Consider the following 17,622-nt stretch of genomic DNA (forward strand, 5'->3'; position numbering starts at 1 on the left):
ATTAACATAGACCGAGCAGTGTTTGCTATTACATTCAATTACCTTTTTACTTGAGATTTACATTCTCATCCCCTTAATCTCCATAGTGGTGGCTTTGAAATCATTCCCCACAGTCCCTCTTGTGCTTGGAATGGACGGCAGAAAAGCGACTCACTCGCCACTGCCACTCCTGCTGCCAGCACCCCAGTACCAGCCTCCTCCCTTGAGACCCCTGGGCAGGTTTCCCTGGAACATCTCTGAAGAGAAGTACAGCAGTTGTGTTCACCTGCCTTTCTTAGCCTCACTCAGGCCCTAATTTCTGACCTCCAGACAAATATACTGCCACCAAAAATACAGCCTGAGTTCTACAGCTGCCTTCAATCCGGCTCTGGAAACTGTTCCTTAATTCTCAGCTACAAGCCGTGTTGTAAGTTTTATTATCTCCACAGTATAGATAACTGAGGCAAAGACTGAGGACCAAAGTCAGAATGCAGCTGCTCCTGGTGTAAAACTGGAACAGCTATTTTGTAGTGGAAGTATTCCAGCTTTCACCTAGGGCTCACTGAATTCAGACCCTGCTCTGGAGTTAACTGGGATTGTGTCCTGCAGCACAGGCTTAGAAGTAACGTCAGGAAAAGAGCAGCTCCAGGGCTGCCTGATGAAACTCAGAGGGAACCTGCACTGGAAAGAAAGGCCCATATTCCTACTAATGCAATTCAGGGAATCCATGTCCCCAGCATCAGGGCAAGTTTTTAATTGACAGCATCTCTTGATGCTTTAACTTAGTAGGCATGGCAGTGATTTGGCCACTGTCAAAATAATAGAAAGACTTCCACAGGACACTGTAGGAAAGTCCCACATCAGCCCAGCTCCAGAGGGAGACTTTCATTCTTGGCTCCTCTTTCTCCCTTTTCTGTGTACTGGAAGTTGGACACCTCCCTACCTGAAGCCATGTCAAAATATTTAATCTTTCTTTGGAGAGCATGGCCAGCATCTGCAATACAGGTGATAGCCACAACTTTGCTCACTCATTTTGACACAATGTTTTGTGATACCCAAATGAGATAACACAGACTAACTGAGCATCGTGTAACATATTTCTGTGCTCGGCAAGAATGGACTGAGCAGCCTTTCATCCCAGTCTCCTCGCTACCCAGCCATTCCAGCAGTACCTGACCACTAAAACACCACACAGCCAACAGCCAGGAAGTACAGGGCAATTTGGGAAGGTACCAGGTACCAGGATCTCCGCTGAAACCTAACCCCACCAGAGTCCACTTTGTCCCACACAGCAGCAGATTACTCTAATTTCCAGTGCCCCTTGGGCAGCTCTCTCACAACTCCCAATTCTCCTTTTTGAAGAATAACACTGCAAGATGATTTTGTGCCAACATGAAAAAAGGGTGGTCTGTGACGCAGCACTTGGTGGTACTCAGGAGTCCCCCTGGCAGCGTCCCTAACAGCTGCCCTCATGGTTCTCTTTGTTTTCTCCTCAATAAAACCCTCTGGTTTCTGCATTTTAAGCAGGATTTGTCTGCCTAGCCCCTAAATTGCTCATCTGTCTCTCCTCCTGAGAAGCATGGTCCTTCATGCTTTCCCTCTAGCCATCTAGATCTTCATAGCTGGAGGAGAAGGATCATGCAAAGCATGAATAAATGACAGATAATGGTAGATAAATGACAGAACAACTGACAAATCCTTCCCATCCAAATAACAAATGTGTCCCCAGGAAACCTTTCATCTGTCCACCTTCTAGAAGGCAGTACACAAAAGCCCTTGTGCAAATAAAATTATCACAAGACACCAAGCAATACAAAAGACCCCAAACAATAAAGAGTAGGAAAAAGAAACCTGCCCAAGAGCACAGGCTCAGGTTGGTTTCAACTGGTCTTCTGTCCCTTTTTTCTGTTCTCTTTCCCCTGCTCCCCTGAACAAAGGAAGTTTGTTGTCAGGTTCAAACATTTCCTGGGCCTTGTCTGAGTTCCACCTTGTTTTCTTTTTCTCTTTTCCCCACCCTGTACAAATAAAGCAAAAACCAACTGGCACCACCTGTGATGAAAGTACAACTAAATGCAGAATTTTATCTTTTCTTTCTTTTCTCCCTCCTCCTTTTTCCCTTTTTCTTGGCTAGAAGTTTTGGGCAAAGGACAAAAGGTATTGTTGGGTAAGCATAATTCCAGGGGCTGAGTCACTAAAGCGCTGGCTGCTGCTGGGGTACAGTAAGCCAAGCCACTGCTTCACTAAATGCAACAGAAATACCAGCAGCACCACTGCAAGCTCTGCCAGCCCCAAAACACAAGGGACAACACAAGATTCACACAGCACGAAGAGGTGCAAAGAAATTAAATAAAATCCTGGTACAAATATCCTCACCTAAGAAATCTTAGGAGGAAAGACTGTCACACCACAGAGATTGGGCTCTTCCCTGAGAACAGTAAAGGCTGTGAAGGTCACAGTAAAAAGTTACAGCCTTTACTTATGGTAAGGGAAGGCTCAGGTGCCTTCTTTAGTACTTCATCCAGGCATAGTTTTTTTGATTTTATGACCCAAGTCAGACCCACAGCTGGTCAATCCTGGCCTCTTTGCCCAGCACTGTGAGCTCTGGAGGCAGGGAGGTCCCATTGCCCCTGCAGCTCCAAGCACAACAGAAGGGGCAGGGGGCTTCCAGACACCCCTACGATGCAGAAAATTATCAACCCATTTCTGGCTGCAAATTAAACGATGCCCTAAGTGGGTACTTGCTCAGAGCATGTGCTAAAGCACACTGCAGACCCTTGGAACTACGCAGTTGCATTTGGGGGAGCTGAAGCACTGGCTGTTTGTTTATTTTATGATGCACTTTGGTCTCTCTCAGTTGCACTGTTATCCTACACCTGTTTGCTCCCTTTCTCCAGGCTGATAACAGGCAGCACGTTGTGCAGTGGTGGCCTGGAGTGGCTCTTTTTGTGTTTAATGAGACATATGTATTTAGTTCCAGACTATCAATAATCAGGGAGAGGGAAGAGGCAGAAAATTTCCCTCAACAGACATAATCAGTTCAGCGTGATGTGGATCAAGGTCTTGAAATGGACAGAAAGAGAACAAATGCCTTTGTTGAACAACTCTTAGGAGGGCAAATCCTGCTTCCCCAGAGCAGCACATCTCCTTTGGAAATCCACACTCATGCAGGGCATTGTGCTGCTGCTCAGTTTCCTTAAGGCAGACACAGGCCTGGCCTCTTGCAACAGTTCTGGCATCTCTTCACGGCAGACCCCATGACACATGGAGGCGGCTGAGAACAAGGGATCATGCTTTTCCAAGAACAGGGAATCCAGATTTTCTGGTTTATAAATTTTCCCATCTGTATTTGTTTTGTTGTTCATATGGTAGATCACCAGAGATAAGGAGAGAAAAGTAAAAAAATTTCAGAGCAGTGGCAGCCCTGATGGGTCAGATGAATTTCTCGCATGTCACAATCTCCTGTTTGGGCAGAAATTTGAATGCATTTTCCAGCAGCAGCCCAGATAAACTGGCATCTCCCCTGGGGAATGTTTCAGTTTCTGCTGCTGCCTACAGGTTCTGTGACGCAGGAACTGAGGAGCTTGGACATGCCCACTCTCAAGACTAACTCTGTAAGGATATGGCAACTTCTCTATCACTTGCATGGCAAAAATGAAAACCCTCCCAGACGTCTTCAGAAGCCCCTTAGAAGAATCTATAGACGAGCAGGTTATTATTACCTGAAACAACTCCAATGCAAGACTGTGTTGGGGAAGTCCTGCACAAGTGGCATAGAAAAGAATGATTAGGTCATCTCCACGTAAAGAACCAGTAGCTTCACCACTCTGTGGCACAGGGCCTGTCAGAACCTGTTTTCTGGGGCAGAATCCCCCAGGATTGCAGCCAGATGGTCTTGGAAACAGATCTCCCAAGCTCTACTGAGTCACACCCTGCTCTCAGGTAAGACCAGGCCCTAAGGAACCTCCCAGGACCTCTCTTCCCACCTCTGCAGCCTTGTCCCAAGGCTCCGAACTGGCTTCCAATGCCAACAGCTGTCTAGGTATAAAAAGACAGCTGCAGACTAGATATGGGTCTGGAGCCCAAAGATTCCCATAGGTAAGAGCATTCTGAAGAGTGGAACCAAGGGGCCAGGAGCTGTGATGCTGTTTGTCCTCCCCTGTCACCTCTAAGCCCAGCTGCTGAATTTACACACAGCAAGTACAACTTGGTAAAGCCAGCCCAGCGCTGTCAGCTGGGAGCCTCTGCACACAAAGCTGCTGGTTAAATGTTTTCATCAAAACCAGAGCGAGTAAGTGCAGAGCAAACACCACCAGGTAGTGGCTGGGATGAATTCTTCCTGCCAGCATATCTGGTGAGAGGGGCATGAGTCACCTTAACCCTTGGGAGCCAGAATCAGAGCCAGCACAACTCCACAGGGGAGAGGAGGAAGACAGAGGAGGTCTGGGGCTGGTCACCCCTCAAGCCATCTCTACCTTCCAAGCCCATTCCAGCTAACAGAAAGTATCACCTCACTTTTGCTGAAGACCAAGGTGTCAGTGAGAGTAACATGACAATACTTGATGTCTCATTCCAAAAGAAAATGCTTCCCCATTAGAAACATGAGGAAATGTAATCAGCAGTAAGAGGACACATAGGCTCAGGTACATATGTCCCTCTTTCTCTACACTGCTATAAACTGCCCGATTTCTGAACATGTGAGAGGTAGCCAAAGTTTACTGTGTGACTGGGATAAATTCTCTTTCAATATAAATAACATGCTGCTGTTTGTGGCAGGATTGAGTGCCTCAAATATAAGCCAAAAGTTCAGCTATCTAGGAGTATCCAGTGTTGCAACACTACAGGTGTTCAGAGAGATCAGTCACTTCTGCAGCAACAGACCCTGAAGTCAGAGCTCTCCTTTCACTCTCAGGCACTCAAGGAAATGCCCACTGACTCCACCTCAGCAAGGACTGAGCAGACACTGCAGAAAGGGCCCAGGACTGTGTATGGACCAAATCCTGCCCACCACTGCTGTTCTGGGCAGTGTTTTGCAAACCCTCTGCAAGGGAATGTATCTTGGACCAAGCTCTCCATCTCAAGGTGAGGGACAGAAAAGGCACAGGGGCACTGGACTCACAGCTATGGAGATCAAGAAGCATTCACCCCAGGCGAGGAAGCAAAATACCAAGGAAGGATAAAATAATACCATGGTTTATATCGGGGAGGTTCCTTTCAATCTGGAGCTGCATGGGATGCAGCCCATTATTTGGCCCTCCACAGTTCTGTGTGTCTAAAGCTGGGGCCCCCCAAATGTGCATTTTGAGCATAGCAGGACTACTGGAGCAGACAATTTCAGATCCTGCTGAGCCAGCTTGTGGCTGTATTCAAAATTGAGTAAATTTACAGCTGTAAGCTGGGAGTTTATACAACCCGTAACTTGTTAGGGATGGCTGACCAAGCCAGAACGATTGCTCCCCAGCCAACAGAGCTCCTATTGGTTAGCCCTCTGAGTGCCTGATAGGTTTTATTATTTTTCTTTCTCTTTTTCTTTTGCTTAGGTAGGGGGGGAAGGACAGGAAATATCTATTTTTGTTCCTTTACTCACCAAACACAAAATTAAATCTCAGGTTCAATCCACTACAGATTCCTCAGTGTATCAGCTGAGGACTGAGGCACGCCCAGTGACCATCTCCTTGGATGAAGCTGCTGTATTTTTCTCACTCTGTGCAGAGTCTTGCACCATGAACAGCTCCACAGGATTCAATGTATTATCACCAGAGGTCACAAGGCTACTCTTATGCTGCCCCTTTTGCGTGACACTTCCCTCCCCACAGATGCTCCTCTGTTCCAACCTGGGCTGCAAGACAGTGTGGTCTGAGTTTAGTGCAGCAAATATGGTGCCCTGAGAAGATGTTCCTTCCACCTCAGCTGGAGCAGTACCAGACCTGAAGTGATCTGAACTTGGAATCACACACAGGAACACAAGGAGCTGCCAAATAATGGGAAAGCAGCCGGCAGAGAGTGTGAGCGGGACCAAGAGCCCTCTGATGGGAACAAAACCAGCATCATCCACTGTGCCTGCAAGTGTGAAATATCCAGGCCGAGGGAAGCACAGGACTTGCTTGCACATTAACTGCCTTAACCTATGATCCTGTGTTTTCATTACAGCATGGTCCCAGTTCTTGTCTGAAAGGCATTTTTAGCAGGAAGTCCAAACATGATCCGACTGCAACAAGGCTGGATGAAGGGCTGGGGGGTTCTCCTGGGACTCACTATTCTTTGTGACCACAGACAAGACAAGGACAGCCACACCAGCTTCCACAGCACACACACTCAGGAGCAGGAGGTGCCCAAGCACGGTGAGAGGGATGTATACCTACCTCAGTGGTTACATGTCTGCAGGCACACCATTCACTGCCCTGGGAGGATGCAGTTTTTCTAGGACATGGCTAAGGAGCATAAGTAGGTCTCTCCTTTACCCTCTGCTCCATCCTGAATACGTAACAGCCCAGAACACCAATAGTTTACATGAGCTAAAGAGCCAGCTGAGGCTTTAGGGACTCAGGCAGGATAAAATACTCTTTAGGACCCAGCCACCAAGTAAGAAAATTAGGTAAATGGGGACCTTTGGTGAAGTCTTTAACAGGAGACTGGAAAAGGGAAAATTTCCTCTCTCTCTGCTCTGTGAGCAGGGATCACACTACCTACTGCTGCTCCCACAGTTTAAAATACTTAAGTCCTCCAAGGTGCAGCTTAATTTTCTTTTTTAAAAAAGAAAAGTGTCAGGCTAATTAGATAAATCCTCCAAGCACGTGGCCCAGAGTTCGTCATGGAAATTAACCTCCTTGAAAGATCACAGTGACTGAAATAAGAAACTGTGTGTTTTGGCATAGTGCAGTGAAATGGGAGATGCAGGCTGCATTTCATACACCTTCTCTTTCATAAACCTGCCGCATTTCTTATCTGCCCTACTGGCCCTGAGCTCGGCAGCAAGACTTTATCTCCGAATGCCTGTTTGCAAATCGCTGCTGAGAGGTTACAATAACCCCTGGGAGAGATTCTGCTGGCTCACTAGTGTGAAAGGACACTGCTCCCCTCGAATAAAGTTGGACCAGGCTGAGGCACTGGTCGAGGGAGGGGCTCATCAGCAGCAGCCCTCTGGAGAGGATGTTCTGCAGACACAGCCCCTGTGGGGAGGCAGCCAGGCTGGGAGCTGTTTGCCAGCCTCCCAACTGCTCTCATCATGCCAGCCTCATCATGCACCACGCAGGCAGGCGTGATTCTGTGCAGCCCTCACTCTCCCTGGCATGGGGATGGGTTCAGTGGGGCAGGAGGGAGATACCTCAAGGCCACAGGCTGTGACCACATAGCTGTTTGCATTTATGCCAGGTACATTTTACTTAGAAAGCTCTGCCTATCCACACTGGAAAGGTGTAGGGCTGGCAGTTCATACTGCTTAGGAATAAAATGTCGCAGTACCTTTGCTATTGGAAGCAGAAGCAAAACCAGGAAAGAAAAGAACTGGCTCATAAGTGAAAGTCAACTGCCACCCCCACCTTCAATACAAGCAGGGATCAGAAGCAGGCTATCTTGTACTTTTAGGATGCATTTTCCAGTCAACTGTTCTCCAAGCCCAGCAGTCAAACTTATGCTTAGGTCACACTCTTAGCACTCGTTCCTCAGGCCCCTCCCAAGGGTCACTACACAACACATCCTAACAGATAGCTGAAACAAGACCCCTCTTCACAGTTCCAAACAGACTATCAAGGGACTCTGTCTTGTAGGTTTTCCAGTTCCCCAAGTTCCTATCTTTCAAAGGATAGCATCCAAAACAAAAAAACTCCCTGAAAAACCTGTACAGTTCATCTACCTTGCTCCTTCCCAAGTCTGATGGATGATGGTATGTGTAACACTGTGCTGGCCTCCCAGCACTGAGACCAACCTTGCCAGCTGACTTCACACACAAAAGGATCAGGAGCAGCCTCAGAGGCCAACTCTGAGGCAACTCGTTGTATTGTCACTGAAATGACAAGCCCTATGGCTTAGAATCCGGGAGTTGTTTCTAATGTTGTTTCAAAACAGCATCACTGGTGGCAGAACAAAAATAGGATACCTTCTGGAGAGAAAACTACCCCAAAATACCATGGTGGGCAAGGAGCCAAAGGCCCCCAGAGGCCCCTAAGAACTGACAGTTCTGCTGTGCCTTTTCCTACAGCAGTCATTGTGCACGAGGCAGCTGGATGGCTCTAGAGCTAACTCTGTGAGCACAGACTCTGTATCTCCGGGTGCTGTTCTAGACCAGCTCAATCATGCATGAAAGGCATTAGCTGGCACCTCATCAACAGCCACTGGACAGAGAGAGTGAGAGGGGCTGCAGGCTGATCCCTCCGTACAAGAAATGGAGCCTCCTTGCTACGATTCATTAGCTGTCTCAGGAAAGAGTTCAAAAGACAGATGATGCACAAAAACTGCATTCAAGTTTCCTCCTGCTCCTTCCAAATCAGGGCTGAGGCATGCTGGAAGGACACTACTGGAGAAACAAGGATGAATTCAGGCCTAATTCAGTTCCTTAGCAGTTCTCTGTCAAGTACAGGCAAGCTCCACAGTTCCATTACTAATAACTTAATACCTAATAATATTACAATAACTGAATACCTAATAATATTACCAATGTAATACTTTAACTTGATGCCAAGCACCTGGACCCAGAAAAATCAACACTTAGCAAGACTTCCACCTCACTGCATTTGGCTTCTGCCAACTGATCAAAACTCAGCATCCACACCTCCTTCTCATCTGCTCCAAGGTATTTGGAATAATTTTTTAAAAGGTAAAGCTCCTACTTCAGCCAGAAGCTATGGGCTGAACCAGAGAGACAACACAGACTGCAGGAGGGAAAAAAAATATTCAAGTGCTATTCCATTCCCCTTCTTTAGGCTTTGGATGCATTAGGCAAATTCCCAATTACAGCAATCCCTTCTGCCTGCAACTGGAGTTGAGATAAGAGACCAGAAAGAAAGGCCAGTGGGCATCACTGAAAGCTCAGCATCTTCCATTACACATCAGCACAGTAAAAAGGGCGATGTCAACCCTGAAATGTTTTTTTCCAAAAGGAACACACACACACCCTTTAGAATGGGTATGGTGAAATATGCCTGGAGAGGTAAGGACTCAGCAACACCAGCAGGTTCCTGACTCTTTATCATCAAAGCAAGAAGCCCTGCCTCTGAATTAATTTCATCAATGTCCTCTTTCTTCCTTCTCCAAGGGCTCATATCCCCGAACGCGACTGCAAACACACTGCCAAGAAGGTCGTGCGATATCTGAATCCACAACGGATTCAAAGGCATCTCCAGGTTTTGCTGTCAGCCTGAAGTTTGAATAAGGGAGCCCACCAGAAAGAGTGAATGAACGCTGGCAGCTGCCAGCACGGCAGAGCCGAGCCTGTGCTTTAAGCCACCTAGTGTCCGAGCCGCGCAGGGAGATGCTCCGGGAAATCCAGCAGAGAAAAGGGGCTGAGAGATCCGAGCAGAGCGACGGGGCAGCGGCTGAGGACGGGGCGCCGGCCCCGAGCCGAGGGAGCAGGAGGCAAAGGCGGCACGGCAAAGCCAGCACGGCAAAGGGAGCAGGCAAAGCCAGCCTGGCACAACCAGCATGGCAAAGGGAGCATGGCAAAGGGAGCAGGCAAAGCCAGCAGGGCAAAGCCAGCCTGGCACAGCCAGCATGGCAAAGGGAGCATGGCAAAGGGAGCATGGCAAAGGGAGCAGGCAAAGCCAGCCTGGCACAACCAGCATGGCAAAGGGAGCATGGCAAAGGGAGCATGGCAAAGGGAGCAGGCAAAGCCAGCCTGGCACAGCCAGCACGGCAAAGCCTGCCTGGTAAAGCCAGCAGGGCAAAGCCAGCCTGGCAAAGTCAGCATGGCAGAGTGGAGCAGGCAAAGCCAGCCTGGCACAGCCAGCACAGCCAGCACAGCCAGGCCAGCACGGCACAGCCAGCCTGGCAAAGCCAGCACGGCACAGCCAGCACAGCCAGGCCAGCACGGCAAAGCAGAGCAGGAAAACCAGCCTGGCACAGCCAGCACAGCCAGCACGGCACAGCCAGCAGGGCACAGCCAGCACAGCCAGCACGGCCCAGCCAGCCTGGCACAGGCAGCACAGCCAGGCCAGCACAGCACAGCCAGCCTGGCACAGCCAGCAGGGCACAGCCAGCACAGCCAGCACAAGCACAGCCAGCCTGGCACAGCCAGCAGGGCACAGCCAGCAGGGCACAGCCAGCCTGGTAAAGCCAGCACAAGCACAGCCAGCCTGGCACAGCCAGCAGGGCACAGCCAGGCCAGCACCCTCCCCGGGCCCTGCTCCGCTGCCCCGGCCAGGCCGAGCCGTGTGGGCAGCCGCTCCTCTCACGCGGATCTCCCTCAGAGCACGGCACCATTGCAGCCAACACTGCAGCCCCAGGCCCGGCTGCGAACCTGGGAGATCTCTGCGACGCAAACTTGGAGACAACTTGCCCCAGCGAAGGCCTGTGGAACGAACCCAAAGAGTCCCAAAGGCACCAGCCCCGACTAACCTGTGCCCACTGCCCTAAAAAGCACCTCCATGCACATCTCCTCTCCTGCTCCCACAGTAGCCCCCTCCTCCTCACTCTCTTTCTCTGTGTCCTCGAGACTCCTCTCACCTTGAGGAGTGTTAGGATTACCCAGCATTTACACTCAATGCTCCTCTTTATTCCTTAAGACTTATTAAGAATGATAATGAGCTCCAAAGCAGTGACACGTCTCTCTCTCCCCCTCTGTCGCTCTCTCTCTCTCTCTCTCTCTCTCTACGTGCCTTTTCCGTCAAAGGCACACAGGACAAATCTGACCAAAAAAAAAAAAAACCCCACCAAAAAAAAAAAACCTGACAATATGGATCAAGGACACATGAGGATTTATATTATACAAATCCAGCCTTTTTTGTTTTTATTATTTCTCCTCAAATTCCATTCCTTTCCTCTTCTTACTCATGTTCCCCCCTCCTCTACCTCAAACCTCTCAGACTTTGAATGAAAAAGAAGAAAAGAAAGCTGCTTGCCTGGAAAACCTCATTAATGTGGAGCTCTTAAACGGTTGATTAATTTTAGCAAAATTTATGATGCACCCTTGCTTTTCTTTGAAGCTGCAGTCTTATATACCAAAAGCAAGTTAACTTTGAGATGTCTGCGCAAGCCAACTGCCCCCTAATTCTTAGATACCCTATTTAGGTACAACAAATGTACGGGAGTGAAATGCTACACCAGGGCATGGAAACAGTCACCCTGTCGGATGCTCAAAGTGGTTCAATTCAAATCCCTTTAGCACAGCCTGGTAATCACAACCTGAAAACTTCCAACTTCTAGCTATTTAACTTCCCATAAAAATTAAAAAAAAAAATCACTAGTGAGTCCTTCAAAAACAAAAGGAAAGAGGGAAACATAAACACAAATTCCAAGAGAAGTCTCTCGAAGTTACATCTGCACACATCACAGAAACACCAGACTCCCGGCTGCGCTGGAAACATCAGGTTCTCCCGAAGCCACCTTTAAACCAGCTCCGTTTCGCCAGAGGGAAAAACTGAGCCCAAGGAAACATCCTAATACTGATCTATACATATCCTGAGCTATACCTCAGTATTTCAGTCATCTCCTCAGCTTCCTCCTACCCAGTATCTGCTTTTATTCTTTGTCTCCCTCTTCTAGACTCTGCTTTTCTGATACAGACATCAGAAGGTTAAGGGCTCAATTATCAAGTCTGTTGAATCCTCAGCTTCACGTTACTTAGGAGGTTCTCTGTTGCTCTTTGGAACTACACTGCAAAATCTCCTTCCTTCTCGGCTTTTCTTTTTCCTACTTGTAACGTCTATTTCCGACATACCCCTGTGTGTGAACCCACAAATCTATCTGGGATAAATGGAGAGAAACCCTGAATTGGTTTGGGAGACAGAAACATTAATAAAAATAACCTTAACAGTACCTAGCCAGACTGAACCTGAAGCACTCGCAATCTTGAAACCCAAAGTAACATCCACATGGAATTTACAAAATATGATTCGAGTGGTTCTAATTAGCCCCAGTCTGTGGAAATTTGGAAGGAAGCGGCTCTTTGATTAATGTTACAAACCAGAAAGGAAACATATTTTAAAAGTTAAAGTAGCAGCATTGTGGAATACAGAATCATTACCAGCATGCATTTATGATACCTGCTTCAATCAGATGGCTTGGGGTTTTCTTTTTAGGGTTTTTTTTTTTCCTTTTTACTTTAAGAAAAAAAGGAAGACAGGATGCAAGTAAAAGCCTTTGTTTATGGAAGTGTGTGGCGCTTTTATCTCCAAAGGAATTTATATAGCTGGACCGTGTATAAATCCTTCTGAAAATGAAATTAGCAAAAACAAAACGGGGGTGAAGGTGCTGGGGGGAGTGTGGGAGGGGGCAACCATCACCTCAGTAAATCATAGTGGATAACCAGCCTCTGGCTTGGATAGATAGCAAATTCAGCTTTAATAGGAAGAAACAGAGTTGGAAAGGGAAAGAAAAAGATTCATACCTGCAGCAAACTCCTTGCAAAAATGGGGGGCTATTTTTAATAAGCTTTTGAAAGTTACTGTGCAAGTTTGCTTGGGCTTGAAAAGAAAAAGGAAATAAGGTTTTTTTTCCAGCTAGCTTGATTGTTTTGGGTGGAGCTCAAGCATGTGTGTATATATGCTGTATATAAAAATGAATTACTAATTCTTTCCTGGAAACTGTTTGAATTACAACCTGCAAGATACAAAAACACACCTTTATTTTAACACTGATTTTAATAGAGATAGAATTGGAGGGAGGGGAGAAAAGCAAGGGAAACGTTTTTATCCCAGGACCCAGCAGCAAAACCCTTAAGCAAGAATAACATCCCGCCACATGTACCCAGAGACACTGTGCTCAGCTCTACCACCAACTTAACTCCAGCTTTCAGTGGCTTTTCCCTGTACAAAGGCTTCGCTCTCAAACTGCAAGAATGACAATGTCATGTGTGTGGAAAGCTGACACTTAGATCTTTTAAAAAGAAATGAGGAAAAATAAGCTGTTGACTTCTTGGTTAAAGTATTTTCTTGTTCTAACTCATGTTCTTATGTCACTGGGCTAAAAAAAAAAGAGAGAGAAGGAGAGAGAGATATGACTTTCCTTGAATGATCTGTTTAACCTAAGCCAGAGGAAAAAAAAAGAAGTCATTAATTACTTATGTGAGCTATTGCTTCTGAAAGACAATAAACCTGCCTGGTCGCCATGGATATGACATATTTGCTCTGAAAACAACACAATAATTAGCAAAGGGGAAAGATACAAGGAGAATATGCAAACTCCTGAGTTTAAAGCCATAGTGTTTCCTTTTTCCCCCCCTCCTCTTTTTACTTGTCAGAGTCAATTCTGTTTGCAATTCAAATCAAACAAATAAACAGAATACTTACAAAAAATTTTAAATGATCTCCCACACATCAAATCACACACACAAACATACACAGAGAGAGAAAAAAAAAGGAAAAAATTTACAAGGAAAAAATATTTAAGTCTAGTATGGATAGATCATAACCCACTTGATGTTTTCCGTACATATGTTATATATATATATATATATATATATATATGAAATATAAATGTATATACACACAAACACATATGAGTTATAAGGGTTACATATACTATTTCTTCTAGGATTCTTTTTTTATTTTTAGGATCAGTATAGAAGCACACCAAGAGAAAAAACATCTCAGATTTAGGGAGTGGAAACATTTTGAAGATACACTAAAAGAAAGTACAACAAGGGGTTCTTTTACTGTGTTAAACATGCATTGTGTTGGTAGAATATTTTTTTGCAAATCTTTGAACTTTTCTCTAAAAGATGAGCAAAAACCCACAACTGGTGTGCACTGTGCATCAACCTAATCAACACACCAGCTTACTAGGATTTCTCAAATTTTAAGCATAAAAAAAATTTCTCACCTCAATTACTTTAGTTCTAAAGTGATATTACTCTGAATCACATGTAATAATGCAATGGATAAGTTAAGAAATAATGAAAACTGAGTTATATGCAGAGAGACTTCTTTGAAATAATTTATAAACGTTGCAGGGAAAATGTTTTTTAGATTGCTCTATCATTAAGATGAGACAAAGACTATTAAAACCTTCTCTAATGCAGTAGCTTTCTGGATTCTGACCTTCCACATTTAGAAACCAAGTAATTAAAAACACACTAACAAGCACTTTATCTTTGGAGATATTTGACTTTGAACTTATTTTAACTTTAAAAAGACTTGGAAGGTATAAAAATAACAATATAGTTGCCACAAGTTTCTGTTGTTGTTGTGTTGACAAAGCTAAAAAAAAAATCTTTAGAACAAAATAAGCAGATTAAGGAAACATCCCCCTAATTTAACTGTCTCTTTTTCTGTTTTTCTGTTTTTGTTTTTCTGTTTTTTTTTTTTTTTTAAACAATAGTTTTTAGCTGGACGCTTTGATCTTGAAAGGGTTCTGCTATCTTGTGTGATGAGGGGGGAAAAATGATCTGTTTTAAATGATGATGCAAAAAAAAGGATCAAAGCCCTGACTTTCTGTTAGCCATAATAAGTTCTGTCTTGCTCAAAGCTTCAACTTCAGGCTTTAATATATAAAATATACAGGAGCCCAGTAAAAGCGCTGAAAAGGTACAAAGTCTGAAAACAAAAGGGGACGCTGCTCCTTTAAACGTTTTAGTGCATATGGAGTTTGATTTCTGAAAGAGATCAGTTTAACATCTCCATAGAAACCAGCAACAGATTATCATCAACAGAATAAATAACTAGTCTAATAAATTAAACAGGAGGCATAAGATCTGGAAACTTGATTACTGAAGTTCAACAATATTCTCCCATAAACTCTTCCAAGCCACCTTTAGGGTAGCTAACGAGGTGGCAGCGACACACAGATAAAAGGTAGATGGGAAGCAGGCAGGACTTCTGAAACGAGAAGTCCGAAACCTTCGCAAGAAATTAATGCCACGCTGACAGTCAGCAAATCAATAGAGGAAATAAATTCATCAATGAAGTTTTGGGAGAGACAGCCACTCTTGCAGGGAGCGAGCTGCCAGGAGCCGCTGTGCAGTGCAGCGCGGACAGGAGGGGGCACACAGAAGGTGGACGTGCAGCTCCTGAGAAGTTTCACCTTTCCGACCCCAAAGAGCAGGAGGGCTCGAGCCCATCGATCCAACCTGCCGTGATTCCGACCGCAGCCCACCCCTCAAAGTTTGCCGCACAACTTGCCCGCCGCACGGCCGGCCAGGCGCTCCCGGCGCCGGCCCCGGGGCGAGCGGCAGCGCCGGTCCCGCGGCCGCCCGAGCCGCTTGACAGCTCGTTCCCCGCTCCGGGCCGCCGCCGAGCCGGCCCTGCTCTGCTGCCCCTCGCTCCTGCTCCGCTGCTCCGCTCCCCGGGACCGGCGCTCCGCGCTCGGCGGCGCTCGGGGCCCCGGCGCGCCACCGCTCCTCGCCTTCCCCGTCCGCGCCCCCCCAGCCGCCCGGCTTGTGAGTGACGGCTCGGACACCTGTTCCCCGTCCCCAGAGCCTCCGGCGCGGGCGGCCGCTCCCCCGGGAGTCCCGGCCCGTGCCCCCCACCCGCCGCCACCCCGCTCGGCCATGCCCCCGCCCGCCACTACCCCGCCGCGCACGGGGGGAAAGAAAGGGGGAAAGGGGAAGGAGGCGGAAGGGGGAAACTTCCTGGCTCCGGATGGCAAATCAGCTGCACATTCTGCAAATACCACCGGGTAAAAATAACCTGCTGCTTCGCCCGGGGGGCCGGGCACCGGCTGCCCCCACCCGCGCTCCCGGCCGCCGCGGCCCCTGCCCACCGCGACCCTGCTGAGGGGCTGCGGCCGTGCCGCTGCGGGCAGCGGGAGAAGCGCTGCCGGCCCCGGCCCGGCCACTTTGCAGAAAGTTCCCCGGCACGGCTCGCCCCGCCGCGCCCGGCCCTGTCCGCGGAGCGCTCCGGCTGCCGCTCGCCCAACTTTGCTGCCGCCTTTCCCCTCCCACCTCTCCGTGCCTCGCCGGGACCCTCGGCTGGTGCGGCGCGGCGGGGCTGCGGTTACCTGCCCTCGGCGCGGAGCGGGAGCACGTGTTCCCCCGTCCCCTGCCCGGGCTCCTGCCAAAGTCTCGCAAATTGACTGGCGCCGCCGCGGCCGCGGCTCCGCCGCCGAGCGGGCACGGCGCTACCCCGCCGCCACCGGCCCCCCGCGGCACCTCCCTCCTCCGGCGGGGCCGGGCGGCCGCCGCTGCCCCCGCTGTCGGCCGGTGCCCGCGGAGGCTGCCCGCTGCCCGCTGCCCGCGGAGGTGGGCGCTGCCCCACGGGAAGCGGCTCGGAGCGCGGAGCGCTGCCCACCTGCCGGGCAGCGCCGCCCGCCCGCGCAGCGCCCCGGCCCCGGGGCTGCCGGCGGCGGGGCCGGGCGCCAGCGGACGGGCTTACCTGCACTTGGGGCTGCTTTGGTTGACTTTCCAAGTCAAGGGAAATGTGTGTGTGTTTGGGATGGAGGCAGCAGCGCGCATGCGCCATCAAACTTGCCCTGATCCCGGATTTTTCCTCCTCGCGCTCCCCTTTGCTTTGATTATTGAATTTTCCTATTTCTAACAGGAGGGCGGGCGTCGCGCAAAACCCGGCCTGGAGCCCGCCGCCGCCTGCCCCGGCCCGCCCGGGGTGGGGAAGGGGGAGCGGCGGGAGGGAGCGGGCACGGAGCGGACTCGGTCTCCAGGCAGGCAGGGCAGGCGGTGAAGGGAGAGGCACCTGCAAAACGCGGACTGGATCACCCTCCCCTGGCAAGGGAAAAGGCGACAAAGTGTCCCCGTTTCCCTGCCCGAGCGCGCAGCTGCCTGTCCCCTACCCTGCTCCTGCACCAGCGGTTCCCCTTACGCATCCGTCCTCCTTCCCAGAGAGCCACTGTAAATTTTATAAAACTGTCTATTTTGCAGTCTGCTGACCCCGTTCACCTTAGTTCCCTGAGACTAAACTGCATGGAGATGACTAGGTTGCGTGTACCGCTTTATTCTCCTGCTGGTTTTCCTAGGCATGATGTTCAGTTGCTATTTTACAAACTTCTGAACTTCAGTATTTTTCTTTAGCTAATGTTTTTTGTCTGGATTTCACTCAAGTTTAGGACTAACTGTTGTCTCAGATCTACAGCTGTAGTATTTCTCAGTTTGGCTGTGCTGGCTTTGCTAGCAGTTGCACACGGGACTCACTTTTACGGGTCTGGATCCTAGCAAAAATGCCAAGGAACGAATGTGCAAGCTATGAGCAGCCTTGTAGACTAGGCTGCTTTTGGGAGATGTCTTTGCATGATCAGAGACAAGAGTTCTCATGCACCTGAATTTCCAACAGGCAGGCATCACATCTCTGTGTTAAACTACTTTCCCCAGCGCCACCTTTCATTTCACTGAGAAAGTGAGTATACATTACAGTGGCATGTGCACATTTTGTGCTGGTGATTCCATAGAAGCATCCACAGAAACCTTTTCTGCCGTCCCTGGCTGCCTCTACAGGAGCCAAGAGCCTGGGCTGACAGCACCAAGCACTCAGCACTGGGCTTTGGAGGTCCAGCCTGCCCCACAGTAGCTCTGTGGGGTGGATCTGCCCCCACTGTAGGGCTTGCAGGATT

At 48.6% G+C, this 17,622-nt stretch overlaps 1 protein-coding gene across 6 annotated transcripts in view; it reads right to left on the reverse strand.

Moving 5' to 3' along the window:
• CASZ1 (castor zinc finger 1) overlaps nucleotides 1-16,637 on the reverse strand; it is a 193,268-nt gene extending 176,631 nt beyond the window's left edge. For 5 of the 6 annotated variants that reach the window (XM_072917497.1, XM_072917494.1, XM_072917496.1 and 2 more), the window contains exon 1: nucleotides 16,437-16,637. The gene's annotated coding sequence lies outside the window, so the exon portion shown is untranslated. Of the gene's footprint in view, nucleotides 1-16,062; nucleotides 16,371-16,436 lie in introns of those variants that run through there. The other variant, XM_072917492.1, reaches the window with a different exon arrangement.
• Nucleotides 16,638-17,622: the final 985 nt, after the last annotated feature.

The sequence above is a fragment of the Taeniopygia guttata genome, chromosome 21 (genome assembly GCF_048771995.1).
Source record: "Taeniopygia guttata chromosome 21, bTaeGut7.mat, whole genome shotgun sequence".
NCBI lineage: Eukaryota > Metazoa > Chordata > Aves > Passeriformes > Estrildidae > Taeniopygia > Taeniopygia guttata.